This window comes from Podarcis cretensis, assembly GCF_951804945.1.
Source record: "Podarcis cretensis genome assembly, chromosome: 6".
Taxonomy (NCBI): Eukaryota; Metazoa; Chordata; class Lepidosauria; order Squamata; family Lacertidae; genus Podarcis; species Podarcis cretensis.
In genome coordinates this window covers 80,052,355-80,061,179 of record NC_137175.1, presented here as the reverse complement: position 1 = coordinate 80,061,179, position 8,825 = coordinate 80,052,355, and positions in this window count along the sequence as shown.

Sequence of the window (8,825 nt, the reverse complement as noted above, 5' to 3'; positions counted from 1 at the left end):
CATCTGTACAGTTTAGCATACCATGAAATCAGTGGAACCTATCTCACTAATCCACATGGAAGGTATCAGTGAGGCATAAGCACACCTGACTTTGGTACCCAGTGGCAAGCAGAGATGATGGTGATGATTTTAATTTGTTACCTGCTCTTCACCTTAAGATCCCTGATCACCAAAGTGTGGCAACACAGTAATGAGATTTATCTGTGGTAGGGTTGATCAAATCAGAAAAGATGTGAAATTACAGCATTATCTTGAATATAAACATAGAATTAAAGAATTGTAGAGTTGGAAGGACGCGGGTGGCGCTGTGGGTAAAACCTCAACGTCTAGGACTTGCCGATCGTCAGGTCGGCAGTTCGAATCCCCGCGGCGGGGTGCGTTCCCGTTGCTCGGTCCCAGCGCCTGCCAACCTAGCAGTTCGAAAGCACCCCTGGGTGCAAGTAGATAAATAGGGACCGCTTACCAGCGGGAAGGTAAACGGCGTTCCATGTGCTGTGCTGGCTCGCCAGATGCAGCTTGTCACGCTGGCCACGTGACCCGGAAGTGTCTTCGGACAGCGCTGGCTCCCGGTCTATAGAGATGAGCGCACAACCCTAGAGTCTGGCAAGACTGGCCCGTACAGGCAGGGGTACCTTTACCTTTACCTTTAGAGTTGGAAGGAACCATGAGGGTCATCTGGTACAACCCTCTCTAATGGATGTTACAATCCAATGTGGAGCTCAAACTCACAACTCTGAGATTAAGATTCTCATGCTCTACCAGCTGAGCTATATTTTATTTAAATAGATGCAATAAACATCATTTTAAAAACTCTGTAGTTTATTATCACCACTGTCTCAACTTGCTACCTTTATCATGTGGAATAAGTAAAAAATGGCCTCTTTGTTATGCATACCATGGCATGTATAGTTCTGGTCATTATGTAATTCTTCCAGTGGGCATGGGATGTTTCCGTCACCCACACAGGTAGGATTGGGCTCCACTAACACAGACATTCTCCAGGCCAGGTGAAATAACTGCAAGATTTGTAACTGGCTGCAAACTGGTTCCCATCTTCAAAAGTTTGTTTTAGACGAATAAAAAGATACTATTGCACATGTATGTGCAACTCAGTGTTGTTAAGAACTTCTGTTAATTAGCTGTTTCTAGTTGGATATCAGAATGGTCTTTGGTGAAGCATTTAGCAGGCTTTGAAAATTGTAAGTGCTCTACACTTACAGTATGGTGAGCCAGTATGGTGTAGTGGTTAAGAGCAGTAGTCTCGTAATCTGGTGAACTGGGTTCGCGTCCCTGCTCCTCCACATGCAGCTGCTGGGTGACCTTGGGCTAGTCACACTTCTGTGAAGTCTCTCAGCCCCACTCACCTCACAGAGTGTTTGTTGTGGGGGAAGAAGGGAAAAGGAGAATGTTGGCTGCTTTGAGACTACTTAGGGTAGTGATAAAGCGGGATATCAAATCCAAACTCTTCTACTTAAGTAGCCAAAATGTGCATTTTTTGAAAAAGTTTGACTATTGTGCAATTCAAATTTTCACAATTTAGGGTGATGGACATTGTAATTTTTTTCAATTTGATTGGGGGGGGAGGAATATGATGTCCTAGGGAGTGATCTAATTTAGTACATTCATTTCTGTTTAATGAACGAAACTAAAAACCTTGAAATTGCCAACTGGTCTAATATTTCATTTGCAACTGACAGCCATCCATTGTTACTAATGAAGTTATGGAATGGAAAATTGTCTGCAAAAAAATTGAAGCACTGGAGAGAGAGAAAATTCCACCCCACATTGCTGCTTAATTGGAAGTCTTGTAACTATAATTGGAGTGGCTCAAAAACCTGCTCTTCATAATGCCTGAGTGACCACTGAAGAAGTGTGTCTTCCCTTTTTGCATGCCACACCAGACATTCAAAAAGCAGGTGCAGAGGCAGCCAATACCATGCCACCACTTGGTTGTCCTGATTGAAGCCTCCCAGTAGGTGGCCTTTGGCAGGACACCATCTCACAAATCTTGAGGGTGTCCCTCTCTCTGCACATACACAAGATCGTCAGTATGGAGACTGACCTAAAAGTATAAGAATGTGGAAGAGCACTGCTAGATCACATCAAAAGTCCCTCTCGTTCCTGGGGAGTCATAGTCAGTTTAGATCCCTTCAGTGTTTTTCTTAAGCAGGGGTGGGTGGTTCTTTGAATTTAAGGTTCTCATTTTCCCAGTCATAAGTTCAGTTTTCTACATTTCCGCATCAGTTTGCTTAAAAAATAAAAAGTTCTCATGAAAATTCACCAACATTTCAGTACAAATTTCTCCTAATAGACACATTTGTGTGTATTTTTTCCCTAATATACACAATTTTACAAAGCAGTTTTCTCTAAAATAATGTATTCTTGTATGTTCATTTTGGTAATACACACTTTTTTGTACACATTACTTGACCGGATAGTAGCACTGCAAAATGAAGAGAAGTGTGAATTTTGAAAGATGGTTGTGTTTTGGTTCATGTATTTGTTTATTTTTATTTTTTCAGAAATGGAGAATTAGGTAGGCTCACCTTTAAATGTGACTGAAATCAAATTTCTCTTCTGTCCCTGTTATGCAAATGAGATTATTTGCCCTGTGTGAATCCTGTGTGATATTTGTATTCAAGCTCATTTGCTGTTTTCTTGCCCATTTACTAATTTTGGAGAGATCCTTTTGGAACCTTTCACCCTCTGTTTAGGTTTACACTATTCTGGATAATTTAGTGTCATCCATGAATTTAGCTGCTTTCACTGTTCCCCACTAACTCTTGATCGTTTATGAACAAGTTAAATAACAATATAGTTCCTCATGAAAATTCTCTTTCACGAGAACTTCCCATTTCCTCATATTCCCTCCCTGACCCATGTAGAGTTGCAACTTCATTGCTTTCAGTTCCCTCAAAGAAGACTAATTCTGTTTAGGATTAGGCTTTAATTCCATTTCCAGAGGAATTGTAGAAATCTGATCCTCTTTCTAGAGGCCAGTCAGTCTCTAATGAATGCTGGGATACTTTGGAGAGTCAGGGGCCTTCTGCTTTCATTATATCTGTGTTATTTTTTTAATGAGTCATTCTCTGTATTTGAAAGAGGGTGGGATTTGTCCATAGGTAATCGTGATCATTCAAACAAATTCATCAGTGGTTGCGATCCTATGCCCCCCGGCGTGAGACTAAGTCCTACGGAGTTCAGTGGGACATGTTTCTTAATAAGGAGGCATAGGGTTGATCTTACCATCCTCTTGTCATAGCCTACAAACAAAAGAATGTAGAAGAGCTACAATGAGCTTCTTCGGCGAAGGGGTGGGGGGGATGATTGCATTCTCCACTCACTGCTCCTTAACCCTTCCCCCACTGCCTGAAAATACAACAATGACCCATCTGTGTAGACAGACGAAAGCAACTAACATTTAGGCAGGGGCTCTTCTGCTTATGCCGCAAAGACGGTAATGACGACCACACAATGTTTAGTGAGGACCTCAAGCTGAAATGAAGATCTGACATCTAATGAGGTCAAGAGCGCCGGCGGAAACCTCCCCAAACAAAACATAAACAAGAAGCTGGTTGACATGAAGATGAATTTATTGTAAATGATACCGGCAACATAAAAAAACAAGGCAAATTTCTTAGTGCCACCCTATGCTTTGTGAGCCTTCTATTTTACATTCTGTTGCAGGAATAACACCAAGCCATTGCATTAGCTGGTAAGAGTTCAGTAATTGTAAGATCCAGATGCACTCAGCTCAAGAACCGACACAGGAGGTGTAAGTATCAGAAAAAGTCCCACCCCCAAAATAATAAATTAGGGCTAAACTGTATTCTTAAGCCTTGGTCCTTGGAAATCAGTGGTTAGGTAAAATATCCAAAACCTAATATTCTTCAATTTAGAATATTGAAGATATATTCTTCAATTTTCTCCCTGAACGGGAAACACAACAGGCCACGTAGCCTTGCAGATATAATTACATTTTTTGCTGGTCCATGGGGGAAAAAATCTAGTCTGTGTCATAAAATGGTCCATGGTGGCAGCCTTGAACTAGTAGGAGTCAGCACACATGTTGATGCTGCCATGGGTTCTCCATCCCTGGCTATAAAATTTAGTAGTTCCCTGAATATTCAGTTAAAACTCATCATGCGCAACAATAGTTTCTCAATATCCCAGTGTTCCGCTGACAGTACAAAGAGGAGCATACAGTGGTGCCTCGCAAGACGAAAATAATCCGTTCCGCGAGTCTCTTCGTCTAGTGGTTTTTTCGTCTTGCGAAGCATCCCTATTAGCGGATTAGCGCTATTAGCGGCTTAGCGGCTATTAGCGGCTTAGCAGCTTAGCGGCTAAGCGGCTATTAGCGGCTTAGCGGCTTAGAAAAAGGGGGGGGAAGGAAAAAAAACTTGCAAGACTCGCAAGACGTTTTCGTCTTGCGAAACAAGCCCATAGGGAAATTCGTCTTGCGAAGCACCTTGAAAAATGGAAAACCCTTTCGTCTAGCGGGTTTTTCGTCTTGCGAGGCATTCGTCTTGCGGGGCACCACTGTACCGTGCAATAATAAAATGATGCACTATAATCAACAGCAACAAAAAACAATGAATAAAACAACTGATTAATTTGCAAAGCTCTGAACAATTTCAGTCCAAGGCACCTGGGGGATTGCCTCACTGAGATAATCTGTAGGAACACTGTAGGTCAATCCCAGCATCAGTGAGGCTTATTTGACAACAAGAAGAAATTGGGCTTTTAGTGTCATCAGCCCAGCCTTGTGTATTACTCTGCATATAGAGATTCAGCAGGTGTCTTTTGTGCCAAAATTTAAAAGGTTAATTGATGCCTTGAAAAACAACAACACACTGTTATGGTTTTTATTGTATAGTTTTATTGATGTCAACTGCTCTATTATTTTTATTGTTTAATGTTTATTAAATTTATATACCACCATTCATCTGAAAATCTCAGGGTAAAAATACAGGATAAAAGCACAAAAACGTATGGAAATGGCAAAACTTACCGGAAGAATAGGAAATCAAGATAACAAACTTTTTATAAAAGAATGAAAATGGTTTATTGAATATTTACAGAAAAATTGCAAACAGATAAAAACATTTGCAGGGTTATTGTAATAACCTGCCGTTTCATAAGAGTAGATATTTAAAGTAGATAATTAAATGAATTTGGATATGCAGAATATATATATAAAATTCAAGGAACCGCAGAAAGTGGGGGAAGGAAGTCCAACTTTGGAATGTTAAAATAATTGTAAAATTAATGAAATGTATAAATTTGAAAAGTATAAATAAAAACATTAAAAAACAAAAGCACAAAATGACATGGTTGTATATAAATCGGGCTCCCACTCTGGGAAACAGTGACAACCTTATGGGGGGCTGGAATATATATATTTGGGGGGGGGGGAATGAACAAATTCCTATGCCCTACAAATAACCCAGAGATGCATTTTAAATAAAAGCACACATTCTACTCATGCAAAAATACACTGATTCCCGGACCGTCCGTGGGGCCAGATTGAGAAGGTGATTGGGCTGGGTCTAGCCCTCGGGCCTTAGTTTGCCTACCCATGGACTACACTCACACCCACGAGGCAAGGTGAAGCAACCTTTTTGGGAGGCAGGCTCCACAGGGGCATGAGATCCAGCCGTCAAGGAGTGCGTCAACCACTGCTGCCACTGCCATAATGGCAGCAACAACTGCAGTGTGTTCCCTGGAGAATGGACCTGCCTCCTCTTCAGTGACCCTTTCCCCCCTAGTGCCGCCTCTACAGTGGCTTCTTGAATAGGAGGCACTGCTGATCTCTCTGAACCCTTGTTCTTGATACAGATCTTCATGCCCCCTCTTGTTCCTGACATAAATCTTCAGTCATCCCTTCTTGTCTGGAGGGGAGAGTGCCATTTTGTGGTTCTCCTCAATATCTCGAACCGACCCTGCCTACACTGTATTCCTATTAGCGCTCAAAACAAAAGCTGGGGTTTTTTTGCAGCCCAATCCTTTAAGCGAGTTCATTCAGAAGGAAATCTGGAATTTAGTGGGACTTACTTCCTAGCGAACGTGCCTGGATTTCCAGCTTTAACATTTCTATGAAATGCCTCAGCTGCGTGGATCAAACGTTCAACTAAAACCAGAGAATGGGATTTGCACAACTGGCTTAGCAAATAGCTGACATTTCCTTTATCTGAATATCGTTGTAGGATGCTTGAAATGGGGCAATGAGTGGTACTCACAGTGAAATATGGAAAAGTCACACATGATGGATACGTTCCTGATGGTTGTTATGCATGCTAAGTCACTCCGATTCCAGGCAGCGACCGCAGAGGGTTTTCAATTCTGAGTGACTTCAGCTTGTCTAGTGCCAATTCCTTGTATGGTATTTTGCCAGGTGATTATTCCTTGCTGAATGCTTTTGCCTCCTGTTGGATAATATGGATTGCAAACACATACCCTGCACACTGGATGAAGGCAGGCCACAGAGGGACGTCTAGCTAGCAGACAGCTCTCCCCCTACTCTGTATTAGGCTGCTGAAGCAATTATGTTTTGTAGCCTTTTTCCTGCTTCCTTGAAACATACAACAGTCAGGGAATTCTTTAAAATACCTTATGCCTGTCTGAAAGCTTTTAACCCTCTGTGGTTGAGGGTTTAAAGGAAGCCAGGCTCTGAATTGATATTTTTTGCTTTTTTGACGGAGATTTTCTAACCCACTACTGGCCTGGCAATAGTATTGTTCAAGATGATGTGAAACTTGTAATAAATGTGAAGGTAAAAAAATAAAGGAGAAATTTAAGAATGAATGGGGAAAAGACTAGTAAATATCGAGGGATTAGACTATGATATAATATGAAGGGACTGTGTGAAAACTGTAAGAGGCTGTATTAAGAAAGTGTTTAACTCGTATTTCAATGGGGGGGGGGAGGGAAACCACATTTATCCGTTTTTGCAGGGATGTCCACTGTTAAAATGATATTATTGCTTAACCAAAATTTCCTGTTTCAGTTATTACCAAGGCAACAAGGAAATAAATGGCAGCAGTTGGTATTAAATTTCTTTTGGAAAAATAATAAGTGAGAATGAAGCTGAGAATATTATACAGTGGTACCTTGGTTGTCAAACTTAATCCATTCTGGGAGTCCGTTTGGCTCCCAGAACCGTTAAAAAATGAAGACACAACTTCTAACTGGCTGCAGGAGCTTCCTGCACTCAATCAGAAGCCGCGGAACTCAAGTCGGAAGTTCAGCTTCCGAAAAACGTTCGCAAACCGAAACATCTACTTCCAGGTTTGTGGAGTCGTTTGAGATCCAAGCTATGACTGTACACAGAAAAAGATGGGAGGGGAGGGTTCTGTCGGTTCCAAACATGAAGTTATATAGCAAACTGTGTAATCCAGGAATAGGAAACCACTGACCATGCCTCCCCATCTGGCACATGAGGCTGTTTTGGGGAAGCCACACTCACTACACATGGTGGGAGGTAGGAATGAACTTTGCTCAAGAAGGAGAAATCTCCAACATATGGGGTGCAAACTCCAGAGGACCCTACTCAGCAGTTCCATTTAGATGTTTAACAATGTGGTGGATGAACTAAAACCCTGTGGAACCCCACAATGATGGTTCCATGGGGCCGAACGATGCTCTCCAAGCATCACCCTCTGAAAACGACCATCCAGGTAGAACTGAAACAAGAGCAAAGTGATGTTGCCTATCCCAAGACAGAAGGATACAATGGTCAATGGTACCAAAAGCTGCTGCAAGACCAAGGGGAATCAAGAGGGACACATTTTCCAACTCTCTCCCAACAGAGGTCATCATACACCAAAGCAGTTTCCATGCCAAAACTGGGCCTAAACCCTGATTGAAATGGATCTAGAACATTGGTTTCATCCAAAAGAGTCTGGATCTGGTGTGCAACTGCAACCACTTGCTCAAGAACCTGGCCCAAGAAGGGGAGATTAGAGACTGGCCAGTAATAACTTAGATTTTCTGAATGCAGGGAAATGCTTGAGGAGTCGTCTTATCAGTGCCTCCTTTAAGCAGGCAGGGAGCACCCCCTCTCACAAGGAGACATCAATCACCTCTATGGGCCATCCTACTGTCCTCTCCCTGCTAGTTTTTATCAGCCATGAGGGGCAAGGTTTTCAGTTCCAGATTGGCACAAGTCGCTACAAATCAACTTGGGTCAACCCCCACCTGCACTGCACCTAATTTGTCAGCATGTGACAGTAGCCACAGCCCAGGAATGCTGGCTAAACCAGGTGAGAGTAGCTGATAGGTGTCAGACCCTCAGTGAGGTAGGGACTTCCCCTACCTGTAAAGACAGGCTCTGGTGGAGTGAACGGATGAGACCAATTGTCAAGAAGGTGGTTACTGCATGTACTATAGAGGGAAGTGAAGGGCAGATGGGGCTCATCAACCTGGGAATGTAGCCCATTGAAGAGAAGAAAAACTCTGATCCTAAACCTCCACTGCCCTGTGGGCTATCTTTGGGAGAAGAGGGGAGGTCCAAAAAATATCTAGATGGTGCCTAGGAAACAACTTTCACCTTAATATCAGCAAGACAAAGGAGATGGTGTTGGACTTTTGGAGGAAGAGAGGAGAACTAGCCCCGCTGTACATCGGGGAGGGCAGTGTGGAGACAGTCTCCTCCTTTAAATTCCTAGGAGTTTATCTCAGTGAAGACCTTACTTGGAAAATAAATACAACCCAGGTGGTTAAGAAAGCCCAACAGAGACTCCATCTCCTCAGAGTATTGTGAAAGGACGATGTCAATCAACATTTGATGATCTCCTTCTACCGCTCAACAATAGAAAGTGTCCTTT